Raw genomic sequence first — 15,984 nt, 5'->3', positions numbered from 1 at the left:
TTGCCAAGATTATTGATTACTAAAAAGGAAGATTGGGATGCTATTTCAGCATGTAAACAAAAGCAAGATGAGGACACTAGTGATTTCTATTCTAGATTTGAGAAATGTTTTACTATTAATAGTGGCCTTAAGCCAGGTAGCGAGTCATTTCCACATCTTTTTGTGAGCAAATTGGTAGAGAATTCCTTACCCCAGATCAAGAATAGAGTACTGAAGGTTGAGAGTACTTGGCAAGCAAACAGCCCTTCACAAATGTTACAGATGCTACAGTATCATCAGAATAGGATTAGAGAAGAGCAGGATCATGAAAAGAGACGCATGAAAGAGACAAAAATGAAGGTGCTGGTTGCCCAGACGGTACCGGCGACTTCAAACAAACATAACACGACACCTGTCAAAGGGAACTGTAATTATTGCAAACAACCAGGTCACTTTGTAAAGGACTGCACTGTTCTGAAACACAACATTGCTACAGGCAAGACAAAAGAGCGACAGTACACTCCTAGACAGAATAACACGCAACAGAACACGCAACAGACAGTAGCGAATTATCCTCCACCACCGCCTGTTAATGCCACACCACAAATGTATCAGCACACACAGTCTGACTATCCAGAATATCAACAGTTCTCATGAAACAGCCTCGAGAGGGAAGTAGGCTTGCCCCTTATTGAGGTTCCTGTAGATCAAGAGGGTCCGTATGTACATAGTCGTGTTCTAGGTCAGGATCGAAAGTTTCTGATTGACACAGGGGCGAGCTGGGCAAGATGGCCGCTGAGGGATGCAGTGAGTGAGTCGCACTCCTCTCTTCTCCACTGCCAGGCTTTGTCTCAATGGAGAAATAGAATAACTATCCGCATGGCCTGAGGTCGATTTATGCCTTTGCCGTGTAGCATTGTGATATTCCCTCCCTGGGAACAACAAGGAAATGCTGTAAATGCTGGTAATGCTGTAATACGCACAGTCCTGCGCTTCAAGAGGAGAGTTTCAGAGGCTGTCAGTCTGGTACTAAAATTCTGGCTCAGGATGCCTCCTCGCCCGCAGCGCGGTCCCGAGACCAAAGACGGCAAGAAACTGGCAGACGTGGATATCACCAAAGGTCAGACAGCAAAAGAAAAAGAGAAAAATAAAGCGGAGTTGAAAGCTGCTGGTCCTGGCCCAGTCATACCCATTGTACAGAAAAATGCCTCGAGTTTAAAGAAAACGGTAGCGAAAAGAAACGGAGCGGACAGTACCCCATCCGCTAGAGATGCAGGATTCGTTACCAAGCCGAAAACCAAGGAAAATGCGCTTCGGCAGCCCACGGTGTCGGAAAGCTTTGCCAATACCCCAGCCAATATCCCAGCAAGTAGCAGACCCCCCGCAACCAAACCTGGTATCTCTGTGGATCGTAGCGCAGAGGGGGAGCAGGAGCGGAGTCAGAGGTTGTAACCGGCGTTAGAGGAGCTGGCGTCCTCGGTGTAGATCCAGGGCTCGGGGCCGGCGCTGGGGTTGCTAGGCAACCAGCAAGACCGGCAGCGGCAGCAGGAAAGCCGGCCGCTGCAGTGCCTGCAATCACACCGGGAGAGAGCAGAGATGCGGGAATGATGGCTGTCGAGGGTGAGTCAAGTGGTTACGCCGGGGCCGGGATGATGCGGGGGACAGAGGCGCAGGCATTGAGGCAAACGGTAAAGACAGTAAAAACAAGCATAAAAACAAGCATAAGCAAAGGAGCGGATAAAGAATATACAGTCACAATTGACAATCGGGCTATGAATACTCAGCTTCCAGATGAACTGCTGGCTGAAACCCAAAGCTTCTCTGTGCTGGCGCCAGGGGATGCGGTGTTGGGGGCTGAGCTACTCAGGCAGAAGATGAATGTAGGAATGGAGGCCGCTGCTGCTGTTGAAGCTAACGTGGGAGCACTGCTGCTTAAACCCCTAACTTGGGCAGAAACCATGGATTTAGGCACAGAGAGTGGGGGGATCAAATCAGGAGGCGAATCCTCTACCTCAGTGGAAATCGGCATCACCAGTGGTTCAGCTTCAGTGGAGAGATTTTACTCTGTCGACGAAGAGACGCAGTCTCAGTCATCAGAGGGTTTAAGATCTGATGAATCCACGGGTATTGACTCGGTTAGTAGCTCCCCGGCTAGGAAAACCTCACAGAGAAAACGCCTATCTAAAAGAAAACCTTCCACTGCGAGTAGTACTACTGATCCTACAAAAAAGCTAGCTTGGGATTATTCTACCACTACTTTTTCGTTTCTGGAGCAAGACAGTCCAGCAACATTGACTGGGGAATATGGCTCTGCTCAACCCTCTCAGCCTCCGGTTACGCTCGATCTTCTTTTTAACACCCTGAAATTAATGCAATCTGAGGCTAGAGGAGAGAGTAGGAGGGCGAGACAGGAATCAAGGAAGATACAGAATAAGCTTAGAAATATAAGCAAAAGGCAAGACGAGATGGTTGAGAGAGTTGTACAAGTGGAGGAAAGGACCAGTAAAGTGGAAGACGACGTGAGAGACCCGAGATCATATAAGGAAGAGCATCAAAAGGTGGCAGAGGACGTCAACTGGAAGTTGGAAGATTTTGAGAACAGGCAGCGTCGCAATAATATCAGACTGCTAGGAGTGGAGGAAGGTCTTGAAGGGGAGGACCCCAGGCTGTTTGTGGTGAATCTGTTAAAGGGGGCTTTTCCGGAGTTATCTAGCTGGCAGTGGGAAACTGAAATTCAAAGAGCCCACCGCTTCCCATTGTTTATTAAAAGGGGTCAGCCTCAGGCCGGAGCACAGAGTGGGCGCCCAAGGGCCCTGCTAATTTTTGTAGGTAATTTCCTCCTTAGGCAGTTGATATTGGACAAAGCGAAGCCCGAGGCAAGACGTACCCATAACAATGTCACGTTCTTTGCAAGACCGGACTTTTGCCATGCCACCGTTGAACGTAGATGGAGGCTGAGACAACTGATACCACATATTCAGGCTCTGGGCTCTGAAGCTTACTTGCTATACCCTGCAAAATTGAAGATTGTGACCAAGGGCCAGTTTAAATTTTTCCTTTCAGAGATTAAGGCGAAGGCTTACATGGTGGAAGTTTTGGGATATAAGGAGAACCAATAATGGATTTAAGTTTGATATGTTTGGTATACTGGTTGGCAGTGGGGAGGAGTGGCGGCTGCTGCTTCCCTGGCGTTCACATATAGGTCATCCGTGACCTATTTGCCTGTAGGGGGGGAGGGAGGAGGGGCACTGTGGGGGGGTTCAGGGAGGTGGGAGGGAGGAGGGGGGGAGAAAATGGCACACATCATGCACAGTGAAACGTAGGCTGAGTCAGAGGCAAGTTTTGTTCAAATGGGGAAAAAAGGTAGTGTTGGGTTTGGTTAAGAGTTGGATTTGGAAGCTGGTGCTGATCTTTGATGTTTTCTGATGACTTGTCGAATTCTGTCATTTAATGTCTGTGGCCTTAATGAACTCCAAAAAAGGCTGCGAGTCTCAGCATTTTGCAAATCAATGTTTCCTGACCTGATTTGTCTACAGGAAACTCATGTGGAGGGAGGAAAGGGTTCTTTGCTAGAACAGGCTGGCTTTAAAGTCTTAGCATACACTAAACAAGCCTCCAAAACTCGTGGGGTAGCGATTTTGGGGAGAGGAGCAGATTGTACAGTACTTAGGAGCAAAGAAGATACCTGGGGTAGGTGGGCGATTATAGAAATAGACTTCAGAGGCACTAGGTTCACTCTGGCTTCAGTCTATGGCTCAACGTGCGATGACCCTGATATATTTCAATTTCTGGATCACGAACTCTCAACCTGGGTGGAGCCAATTGTTTGTTGTGGGGATTTTAATATCAGTCGACCATCAAACACTGAGTTGCAACTAAGCCATTTTTATACAGGGAGGAAGAAAAGAGTGCACAGGGTGATAGTTGATATGGCCTCGCATAATGCTCTTTCAGATGTATGGGCCAACCTGCACCCGCAGTTAGACGGTGATACGTTTTTTTCCGCTCCACACAATATAACAGTAAGGTTGGATTATTTTTTAATATCTAATGTATTGATTTCTAATACGCAGATTAAGAAGTTACCTCGACTAGTTTCCGACCACAATCCTTTGTTACTGTCACTTAGTTTAAATGGGTTAGGTAGAAAAATATATAGATGGACATTTGAGCGTGCTTTGTTACAAGACGAGGGTTATTGTAAGCACATGGAAAAATGGATTAGCGAGTTTTGGCTTAATACCGTGGGGAGCACAAGCAGTGGTTACATCTGGGATGCCTTCAAAGCAGGCGTCAGAGGAGAGTCAATTAGCTTTTCAACATACAGCCGGAAAAAAGAAAGAGAATTGTTTGATTAACAAGTTAATTCCCTTCTGAACGCTGAGGCTGAGTTAAGCAGGTTAATTATGGGGGGTCTCCCATTGGATCAACAACTACTGGAGATTATGGTTTTAAAGGCGGAAATAGCGGAAAGAATCACTAACAAGACAGCAGTTAGTTATTTAACAAAGAAGGAGCAGGCTTGTGAGTTTAGTGAGCGGGTCGGCCATATTCTAGCTGTTAGGACCAGGCAAAAACTTAATGCAGGGGATATTAAAAACATAGCTGATGACTTGGGCAACTTGATTTCCGACTCTGCGGGGATAAGGAATGAATTCCGGAAGTTTTACTCCGGACTATACGATAGGGAGTCTGAGGTAGATATTGACAAAATTAGGGACTATTTAGGAAACATTCAACTCAAAAAACTGGATTTGGAGGAGAAAACTTTACTCGATGCCTCTATAACACCAGAAGAACTGTCATTAGCTCTATCAGATCTCCCATCCTCAAAGGCTGCAGGTCCAGATCTGTTACCGATCGAATTCTACAAGACTTTTATAGCAGTTCTTAGAGTAGAGCTTCTGGACACGCTCATACAAGCCCAGAGAGAAATTTCAATCCCAAAATCATGGGGCGAGACTGAAATTATAGTTATCTTGAAAAAAGGTAAACCCGCCACAATTCCTGGGTCATATAGACCTATTGCTTTAATGAATGCTGACGTGAAGCTCTACTCGAAAATTTTGGCCACAAGGCTATCTACCGTCATAGGAAAATTAGTCACCCCAGTTCAACATGGATTCATCCCGGGGAAAGGGACTACAGAACATGTTAGGACAGTGTTCACCTGTTTTGATGCCATGGAGGTTTCTGGCGGCCCTGTCGCGGCTTTATTTTTAGACGCTGAGAAGGCTTTCGACAGGGTCGCTTGGGAATACCTGTGGGAGCTAATGAGAACTTTTGGGTTTGGCGATAATTTTATCAAAGCAATCCAAGTTCTATATAGGGATCCAACGGCTAGAATTAAAATCAATCGGGAGTTAACAGCGGTGGTGCAGATTAGAAGAGGAACAAGGCAGGGCTGTCCTAGTTCTCCTCTTTTATTTGCACTGTATATGGACCCGTATCTACGCAATCTTGATCTCAATCCCAGTATTCCCCCCATATGTATAAATGAGACGGCAGTCAAAGTGCTGGCATACGCAGACGATGTCGCGATAATTACTCCTGATCCTGTAATGGCAATAGGCGTGATAGAACAAGAGGCCCTAAATGTTGGCAATATTTCTGGCTATAAGCTTAATAGTGCCAAAACACAGATTATTAAAAACATAGCAGCTCAATGCAATGATCCACGGGTGACTTCGTCAGCGGTATACCTTGGGGTTGAAATTTCTTCTAATTTAGGGACAGTAGTTGAACGTAACATCTCGCCCTTATTGAGGAAAGTTCGCTCGGACTTATTGAGGATAAATAATCTTAGGCTTACGTTAGTGGGACGCGCTAACATTATCAAAATGCTTATACTTCCCAAATTTCTTTACTTTTTTCGTACAATCCCTCTTGTGTTTGAGTCAATTTGGTTTAATAAGCTGGAGTCGATCCTTAACAAATTTATTTGGTCGTATGGGAAGACAAGACGGGCATACAAGTTTATGACTTTGCCAAGGGATAGGGGAGGTTGGGGGGTTCCTGATTTTAGGTTCTACTATTGGGCATCGGTATTGCAATATATTCAAGGCTTAATTGGTGCAAATGAAGGGGATTTGGAAGTCAAAGCTGTTTCAACTATGATTTATTCAATTGTTTTGGGTGAAGATACAGTAAATGCTTTTTTAAAATGTACAGATTCATCATACTACAAACGTACACGTTTCAAGACAGTTGCCGCAGCTTATAATGTATGGTCTGTTGTTGCAAAAAACTGTGGTTTAGGGAGATTTAATAGGTATACCAGATTGTATAGGAATAAGTCCCTACCCCCTGTAATTTTTTCTGATGCCATTATGGCAGATTGGGACAGAAAAGGCATTAGGAAAATAGGAGATATGCTAGACCCAGACGGAAATATACTTTTATTTTCAGATTTGCTGGCTAAATTTAATTTAGCAAGATATCGTTTTTTTAAGTATCTGCAGATTAGGAGTTTTTTTTCTAAGAAAAAAGGAGGGGCAGGCGGATTTAAGACAAGTAACATTATGGAGGCAATAGAGCAAAGTGGGGTGTGCTCCATTCGATATTTCTATGCCCAGCTGGCTGAATCGAAGAAGGACGACACTGACAGATTTGGTAATAAATGGGCTGGAAAATTAGGGATATCGTGTGAGGCTTTTCAGAAGTCCTTGGAGTTGGGTTGCTCAGCCTTTTATTCTGCCCCTTTACAATCGCAACATTTCAAAACGCTGTTTCAACTTTACCATACGCCAGATCGCATAGCACAGTGGGGTGCAACTACAGGGATCAACTGCTGGCGCTGTAATGCTTTGGCTGCAGACAGTATCCACATTTTTGCGCTCTGTCCCAAACTAAGGCCTTTATTAAAGGGTATTGAGGATTTTATGGCCCATACACTTGCTTTAAACGTGACTCTAACACCAACAGTAATTATGCTAGGAGTTAGGGGCTGCGAAGGCGTCCATAGCGAATTTATATTTGTAGCGATGGCGGTTCTCAGGCTGTTGATTGCTAGAGTCTGGTTGGACCCCCTACCCCCGGGACTACAGCAGTGGATTGCCTTATTATTGGGGACGTTTAACCTTGAAAAGGGTATATTTGGGAAAAAAGGTAAAAGGATAAAAAGGTGGGGAAGGAAAATTTGGGAACCGGTACACCGATGGAAGGAAAGGTCAAATGCAAATGTAGTCTGATGTATTATTAATTGGATTATTGGTTTTCTTTTTTCTTTATTTCTTTTTTTTCCCTTTTTGTGCCGAATGTTATGTTTAGTACTAAATTGTTTTTCTTGATAGTAACCTTGGTTTATTATTGGTATTAAGTTTATTTGTATTCTGTGTTATGTGTGTGCCAGTAAAATCCTTTGTTTAACAACAATAAAAATATTTAAAAAAAAAAAAAAAAAAGACACAGGGGCGAGCAGAACTACCATCAGTCATGACGAGGTTCCAGGGGCACCTCTCTCGGGCTCACAAAATGTTTCCCTGGGATTTTCAGGAAAGCCTATTGTTAATGAAGTGTCTAAACCAGTCTCCCTAGGGGTTGGTCCACTGTCACGTACCACTGACTTGCTACTTACTAAGTCATGTCCAGAGAACTTACTTGGTATGAAGACATTAAAAGATCTAGGAGCAGTTATCTGCTGCTCTCCAGAAGGAGTACGCCTGTTCTTACGTGATTTTAAGGGACATTATGTACTGACTGATTTTGACCACAGACTCAAGAACGTGCCACAGATCCTGTGGGCACAAGGACCGACTGACGTAGGTTACATGGACATTACGCCTCACCATGTCACACTCAAAGCAGGAGTAGTACTTCCACGTATTAGACAATACAAGTTACCACCTGACGCCGAGACAGCATTACTGAAAATAGTTGACGAATTTATTGCACGGGGGTAGTGGTAGAGACAGTCTCAAATGTATGTAACTCGCCTGTCATTCCTATCCTTAAAAGATCTGATCCTAGTGTACTGCCAGTGTACCGATTGATTATTGACCTGCGAGAACTGAACAAATGTGTAGTACCGCAATATCCAGTGGTGCCAGACATTTCTTCATTGTTGACTGCTATTGATTCAGAGGCTACTTACTTTACTGTTATCGACTTGAAGAACGCTTTCTTTAGTGTTCCCATTCACCCAGACAGGCAGTACCTGTTTGGATTTTCATTAAAGGGTCGTAGCTTTGTCTTTACAAGAGCTCCTCAAGGTTTTACAGAAAGCCCTAGTATTTACAGTCAGGCTCTGAAGAGACAGCTAGACAGCATTCACATGCCTTCCAACACTGCGTTACTACAGTATGTGGACGATATCCTGATTACAGCACGTTCAGAAAAAGAATGTGAAAATGCATCACTGACAGTCTTACATTTTCTGGCTGACAAGGGGCACAAGGTGTCCCCTTCGAAGTTGCAATTCTGTGAAAAGCAAGTAGTGTACCTAGGACACATGCTTTCCAAAGAGGGGAGACAGCTAACACAAGCACGTATACAGCTCATTGCTAACCTTTCACAGCCCAAGACACAAAAGGAAGTACGTGCCTTTATTGGCCTCACTTCATACTGTAGGCAATGGATTCCCCAGTATGCCTTTCTAGCCAAACCACTCATACAGTTAACTACACAGGAGGCAGGGGGGACTGTCCTCCCTTGGACACAAGAACACACCTTGGCATTCGAGGAATTAAAAAGAGCTTTATGTCAAGCGCCAGTGTTAGCGACTCCATGTTACAGCAAACCTTTTATGCTTTTTGTAACTGAAAGAGAAGGAACAGCGTTATCTGTTCTCACACAAGATCAAGCAGGAAAACACAAGCCTTGTGCTTATTTTTCTAGCACGCTAGACCCAGTGGCCCAGGCTCTGCCTGCATGCCTGAAATCAGTTGCAGCAACAGCCCTAGCCATAAGACAAAGTGATTCAATAGTATTGGGCCACCCTCTGACAGTACAGGTTCCACATGCAGTGGAGGTTCTCTTAAACAGAACTCAGACACAACACTTGACTGTAGCAAGACTGACAGGATATGAACTGACATTATTTCAACCACACATAGAGATCAGACGTTGTAATATTCTGAATCCTGCAACACTTTTGCCCTCAAGTACAGTAAATGCACCATCACATGACTGTGTGGAACTAATGAATATAGTGACGAAACCAAGACAAGACCTGCCAGATATTGCACATTCAGACCCAGACTTAACGCTCAATGTAGATGGATCATGCATGAGAACGAGTGCAGGAGAGTTAGTAGCGGCCTATGCTGTGACCACTGATAAAGAAGTCATAGAGACACAGAAAATAGACACATTGTCAGCACAAGCAGCAGAGCTCATCGCTCTGACACAAGCCTGCATAAGAGCTAAGCACTTGAAAGTAAACATTTATACTGATTCGCAATATGCCTTTGGCGTTGTTCATGATTTCGGGGTACTATGGAGGGAGAGAGGTTTCCTGACCTCCCATGGGACCAAGATTCAGCATGGCCAGCTTATTCAAGCCCTGTTAGAAGCCATACATTTACCTACAACCATTTCTATCCTGAAGTGCAAAGCTCACACCAAAGTTACAGACACCATTTCCCAGGGTAATGACCTGGCAGATCGAACGGCTAGACTTACAGCCCAGACACCAACAGACACAACAAGGACAGAGGTACCATTACTGACAACATGTATGACAGTCAGGGATCCCACTCAAGACGTACTCGACATACAGACACATGCCACTGCAGATGAGATAAAGAAATGGACTTAACAAGGAGGGGTCCAGACTGACCAAGGTTGGATGACTAAGGGAAAAGGCACATGGTTTCTCCCAGATTCCATGGTACAAGTAATCATTAACACAGCCCATAGTCCAGCACACTTAGGAGAAAAAGCAATGTTAGACAGTTTACAGAACATCTGGTTTAACAAGCACATGCGTGCTGCAGCGAAGCAGAAAGTACGAACATGTATGATCTGTTGTCAGTTCAATCCAGGTAAAGGCATCCCGGTGGAACAAGGCGGATTTCATCCTCCTGACCACCCTTTTGAGGTTCTCCAGATGGATTATATCCAAATGGACAGATGTAGAGGTTACAAGTACGTCTTGGTGGTAGTGTGTGCACTATCTAGATGGACAGAAGCTTATCCAGTTCCAGATTATACTGCTGTAACAACAGCCAGACAGTTAGTGCGCGAGTATTTCCCCAGGTATGGATTACCTCGGGTGATCTATTCAGATAACGGCCAGCCATTCTCCTCTGAATTAATGAAACAAGTGTCCCTTCTGTTAGGTTACACATGGAAGTTCCATTGTGTCAGACACCCAGAAGCAGCAGGCCTTGTAGAAAGACATAACCAAACCCTCAAGACAAAATTAGCAAAGGTCTGTGCAGAGAAAGGCGTGGATTGGATGGTAGCCCTGCCGGTTGCCCTCTTTTACATGCGTATGGTAGCACATTCCAAATACAGGCCTATCTCCGTATGAAGTGGTTTTCGGTAGACCGCCAAATATGTGGGGTACGCCTATGCCCAGAAAGATAACTGATGTTGACAGTAACATGCTGACAGATTACCTGGCTTCCTTGATGTCTGCACTACTCTCTTGTCGTTCACAGGTTGCTGCCGCCTTCCCTGACAACACACAGGTCAAGGAACACGCCATAGTCCCAGGGGACTTTGTGTGCATCCGGAATTTTGACCGATCAAGCCCCCTTGAGCCGCGCTGGAAGACCCCGAAGTTGGTGCTTCTTACCACGAGGACCGCACTGAAAGTGGAGGGACGCAAGGGCTGGATCCATGCCCATCACGTTAAGCGCTATTTTGGACAATGTGGAACATTCGAAAAGAACATTGACTTTAATGACACAACAGACTTTGTGCCGCCTTTGCTTGAAAAGACCCCTCAGCAAGAGTATAGGTCTAAACTTGGATCTAGTAAGTCAGACGTAGTTAAATTGTTTAAGCCCACCCGGTGGTGAATCGGTTAGACCAGTTTCTGACATGTATAAGATCACATATGAGAATAGCAAGATGAGAGATAAAAATGAATAATACTGCAAGACATTACGCAGCAGATGGATTGTTACCTTGATCATTATTTTATTCTGTGCATTGTTATAATCGGTGTTAGTTTATTGCTACATGTTTTCTTTTTCATTTCCTCACATATACATTCATCCAGTATGCATACGTGACCAGCCAGACCAGCAATGCAACTGAGTGCTTGGTATGTGGCCAACTACCCCCTTATCAGAAAACAAAGGGAGTTCTGCCGAAATAGATTTAGGAAAACACGCCCATTGGATAACATGGCAAATCGCGCCTCCGCACAAGACATGCTTTTTCCTCCACTTCCACAGCTCAGATTCTTTTCATATTTGGCTTCACAGTGGTCCAAGCGATGCCCTACATCCTCACCAAAAAGCAGCCGAATCCCTCCACTGGAACGGGTACGAATTTCCGCTCAAAAACACGCCCCCCCCCGAAAACGCCAAACAACGCCAAAATCCCTCAACACCTTGTTAAGCAGCATGTTAAAACAAAACATATTCAAAACGTTTTCTCCAAGCACTTGAAAGAGATCCAGCTCTCTCCTGCCTAACGTAATGACAACATACTCTGCACAAACCATGACCACATGGCGCTATTCACAAGCCATATTTACAAGAAACTCAGCAAGTTATAATAATGACATGCTCTTCATAAACCATATTTACAAGGAGCTAGTTACAAGGAACTTCACTCTCAGAAGGACATTCTTCTTCTTCTTCTTTCTTCTTTCAAAACATCACGCCATACCTATTTCATTTGCGGTCAGACAGCTTATGTACATCTGCCCTTAGACTAGGGTGGAACTTGTTATATAGCAGACAGAAACAGCGTGGGAGCAATATACGGATTTCAACAAAGGTTTCTTTTTCTTTGTTGGCCCCGTCCAAAATAGTAAACTGATACGCAAATTAACAAGAACCCTTGAAGCAGTAGTGAATGTGACTGCATCTGCCCTGGCGACTTGATCCAGGAGCAGTTTGCCATGATACTATCTCTGTCTGCAGTGTGGCCTGGCGATTTGCAGCCTTTGTGCCACTGCTTGCGTTCCCCATCCATATGTACAAAGGATAAAGATGAAGAAATGATTCTGTATGATCAGCTATACGGTCTCATGAATATAGATGTATCCTGAAGGGTTATGTAGGTGACAAGGAGGGAATGTGGAAAATGATATTTTGCCTGACCAAAAAATGTCCACTACATACACCCTATGTTACATTCATGTGCATGTCACCCATGCATATTTCTCGTAGTGGCCTGAATCACTAGGCCTCTGCAAACATGTCCTGCAAGTCAAGTCATCAAAGTCTCCCAGACGTTAAGCTAAAATAAAGGCCCATGTATTTTACATTTTGCATTGTGCACTTTAAATAAATATCGTACTGAGCCCTTTATTTTTTTGTGGTTGAACCACTTTCTGAACTTCTGCCAAGACAGTGTTATGAATAACAGTTATCTGTTTTGCTGTACAGAGTGGCATCCCTGCCCGGTGAGGAAATGTAAACAGAACCCGTTCGCGACAGATAAGGCCTAGCTCTCTGTCTCAGCCCCCATGCAATGAACGGAGAAATATATGCTTTTCTGATTCTTAGTGGTGAACAACCTTTTGCTTCAGACAATACATCCCCTATCATATCAGATTATACAAGATGTGCTTTTCGCCCTGACACAAGAGATGTCTCTGCTAGGCCGAAAGTCAGCTCTCCTCCCAGTTACACGTCAATTGCACGCCATGCTCAAAGTTGCACAATTAGGGCAGAGTTCCAGCTGGTCATGCAAACTCCTCCCCTAAGTACCCACCCACCTATGACATCTACCTATCATCTACCTATGACTCATCAAGTGTACGCCCACATGCTCTTATCTCTTTCTTTCTTGCTCTGCCTGGAGCGCTCCTCCCTATGTACAAGGAGTAAAATGTATATATTCTGTTCATTGTTATTAAATGTTAGAAGACTCTTCCTGAACCTCAGTGGTGATGGAACATATTCTCCCTTTGACTCGAGTTATTGGAATAAAGCCCATTTTAACTTGGACACCACGGATCCTGTCTCTCATTTTATGCATGATACTTTGTTAATGCCTAGAAATTCTGCCAGGGTAATATTTTATTTACCACAAAGTCACCCTCTCAAGGCTTGAACACAAACTCTCCACTATCGCTTTCCCCTAAAGCAGAGATTATTCTTCCTCCCAATCTCCCTTCTGGACAATGAGACACCAAAAGTAAGTCAGTTAGCATTCACGGACAGCTTTCAACTCTCAAACCTTTTCAACTAAAAGCTAATCTTCCAAGTCCCTATCATCTCAGGTCAGACATCTAAGGCAGTCCGGTTTATTCACATCTAACTTTCCCCCAAGGCCATCTACGCTCACTCACAATTATTTCCTTACTTCTTCCTTTAACAGCTCATGTCAATCAGAAACTAAGATTATCAAACCAATCTCTTCTAGCCAGCCATTTTCGCAGATGTTTCCATCCAGGTGTATCAAGAGACTCCACTCACGAAGAATCGTAGGAGAGTATTCTGACCAAGCTCTGCTGCTGTGCATTAATGCAGTGCCAGCAAAGTGCTGGTGCAGCAGGCACTGGAACCATGCACAGCGCTGGGGTTTACCTCAGGGGCTGGGTGCTGCCATCTGTAGGGAAGGATGTAATATGTGAGCTGATAGACAGTGCTGGTAGAGAAAGATTATATTTAGGTGTAACTGGTACATTTCAGTGTTTTTGTGGCTTTTAAATGTCACCATTTATATCATTACAATACCTAATTATAATGTCACTTTAACCAGTTTTTTTCCAATTAATTTCTAAGGTTCTTTAAACATAAACCTAACTGCTTAAACTTAAGTTGACAAATCTTCATGAAATCTTCCAAAACATCTGTGCCAGTAATTTTAATTGTGCATTGAAAGTTTTGGGGGGATCGGTCAAGTAGGAATACCCTGACACTGAGGCCTGGTGGTGGTGTCCTAAAGCCACCCAGCTGTGGGCCAAAAACATTGGGGTTTTTTCTACAGTAAATTCAAGGAGGATCAGTGAATCCATGGTAAAATAAAAAATAAAAACCAAGGCTCCCGCGATTGTTTGGTATTGTTATGTTGTGGGCCTTAGGCCCCCATGGTGTACAAAGGGTACTGAGACATAATATCGAACTTTTAATATCAAAGTGACATAATATCGAAGTTTAAATATCGATGATGAAAAATATCGGAATCACAAATATCGATGTAAAAAATATCGTAATTAGTATGTGTGCTGAAATATCGCTAACAAAAATATCTAAGTAAAAATATCATTGTAAAGAAATATCGATAAATAGTAAAAATATCGAAATAAAATATATAGTAATAATTATGTAGTAATATGTGTTATTGTTGTGTAATAATTAGTAATATTTACAATTTTTTAATAGTAATGTGTACCTATAAAATATAATAAATAAAAAAATAAAACATATATAAATTTAGGAGCGGGATGTTGGGTTAATAGGGGATAAGGGTGGGGAGTGTATTAAAAATGTATATATTATAAATATTAAATAGCAGATATTTTATTTTAATTAGAAAATATATAAATAAAAAAATTTAATTCTAAATTTTATATAAAAATTAATCAATTGATATATAAATTTAGGAGCGGGATGTTGGGTTTATAGGGGATAAGGGTGGGGAGTGTTTTAAAAAAAAATAAACATATATTTTTGATTTAATTTAAAAAATATATTAAATATTAAAAAAAATTAAAAAATTTAAATTTAAAATTTTTTAAATTTTTTACATTTTTTAAAATAATTCGAAATTTTTAAATTCGAAATTTTTAAATTTTGTTTTCTAATATATATTTATTGAAATTTGATATTTCAAATTGATTTTATTGTATAATAATTATTAAAAAATAATATAATATAAAATATTTTTTTAAATAAATATATGTAAATAAGAGAAAAATATAAAAATGGTTCCATAGTTCTACATTTAAAAAGTCATTTATTTTTCAAAATTATTTGGAAAATTTAAAAAAATAATTTTTTATTTTTTTTAAATTTTAATATATATTTTTTTTGAATTTTTTGTTAAAATATGTCAAAACATTTATAAAACCAATATGTACATTAAATACAAAATTTAAAAATTTCGAATTTCGCTAAAAATTTATAAAAAATTGCGAAATTTTTTACATTACATTTTACTATATTGTTCTATTTTAAAATATGTTTAACTAAATATTTTATATTAATAATCGGAATATTTTCTTACTGTTTTTTTTATATTTACACATTCGGAATAAGTATATTTGTTTGTTGAGTGTATGGAGTGAGTACAATTGTTAACAATTTATATTGCTGTACAGTTTTGTATTTTATACTACATTTGAATTGTGAAAATAAAAATTATTAATTAAAAAAGTTTTTTTTTATACATCATTATTGTATATAGTGTTTAAGGTATGTATTTTTATTAAAATAAACATATATATACATGCATTTTATGTACCTTGGAGTTGGAATTTAAAAGTATATGTAAATAGTGTGCTAAAGTATTCCTAATTAATGTAGAATGGAGTAGGAATAGTAAATTATATATAATTTGTCTCCACTATCTATCTCTAATTAATGTAGAGTGAGAAAATTAAATTATATTTAATTCGTGTCCAGCACCTACCCCAAATTAATGGTGACTGGAGTGGGAATAGTAAATTATATTTAATTAGTGTCCAGCAGCTACATCAAATTAATGTAGACTGGAGTGGGAATAGTAAAGTTATGTAGATTGAAATGTCATTACATAAATATTTTAGTGAAGTAAAATATACAATACAGTAGTGTTTTTTAGAACAATTTAAATTTTTTATTAACATGAGAAATAACAACAAAAAACAACATCTATTTTTAACATTTATATTTATTAATATTTTTGTGGAATTTGTGTAAATTTTATTAAACATTTCAAACAATATTGGTA

This window comes from Lissotriton helveticus, chromosome 9, assembly GCF_964261635.1.
Source record: "Lissotriton helveticus chromosome 9, aLisHel1.1, whole genome shotgun sequence".
Classification (NCBI taxonomy): Eukaryota; Metazoa; Chordata; class Amphibia; order Caudata; family Salamandridae; genus Lissotriton; species Lissotriton helveticus.
This window is presented reverse-complemented; position numbering follows the sequence as displayed.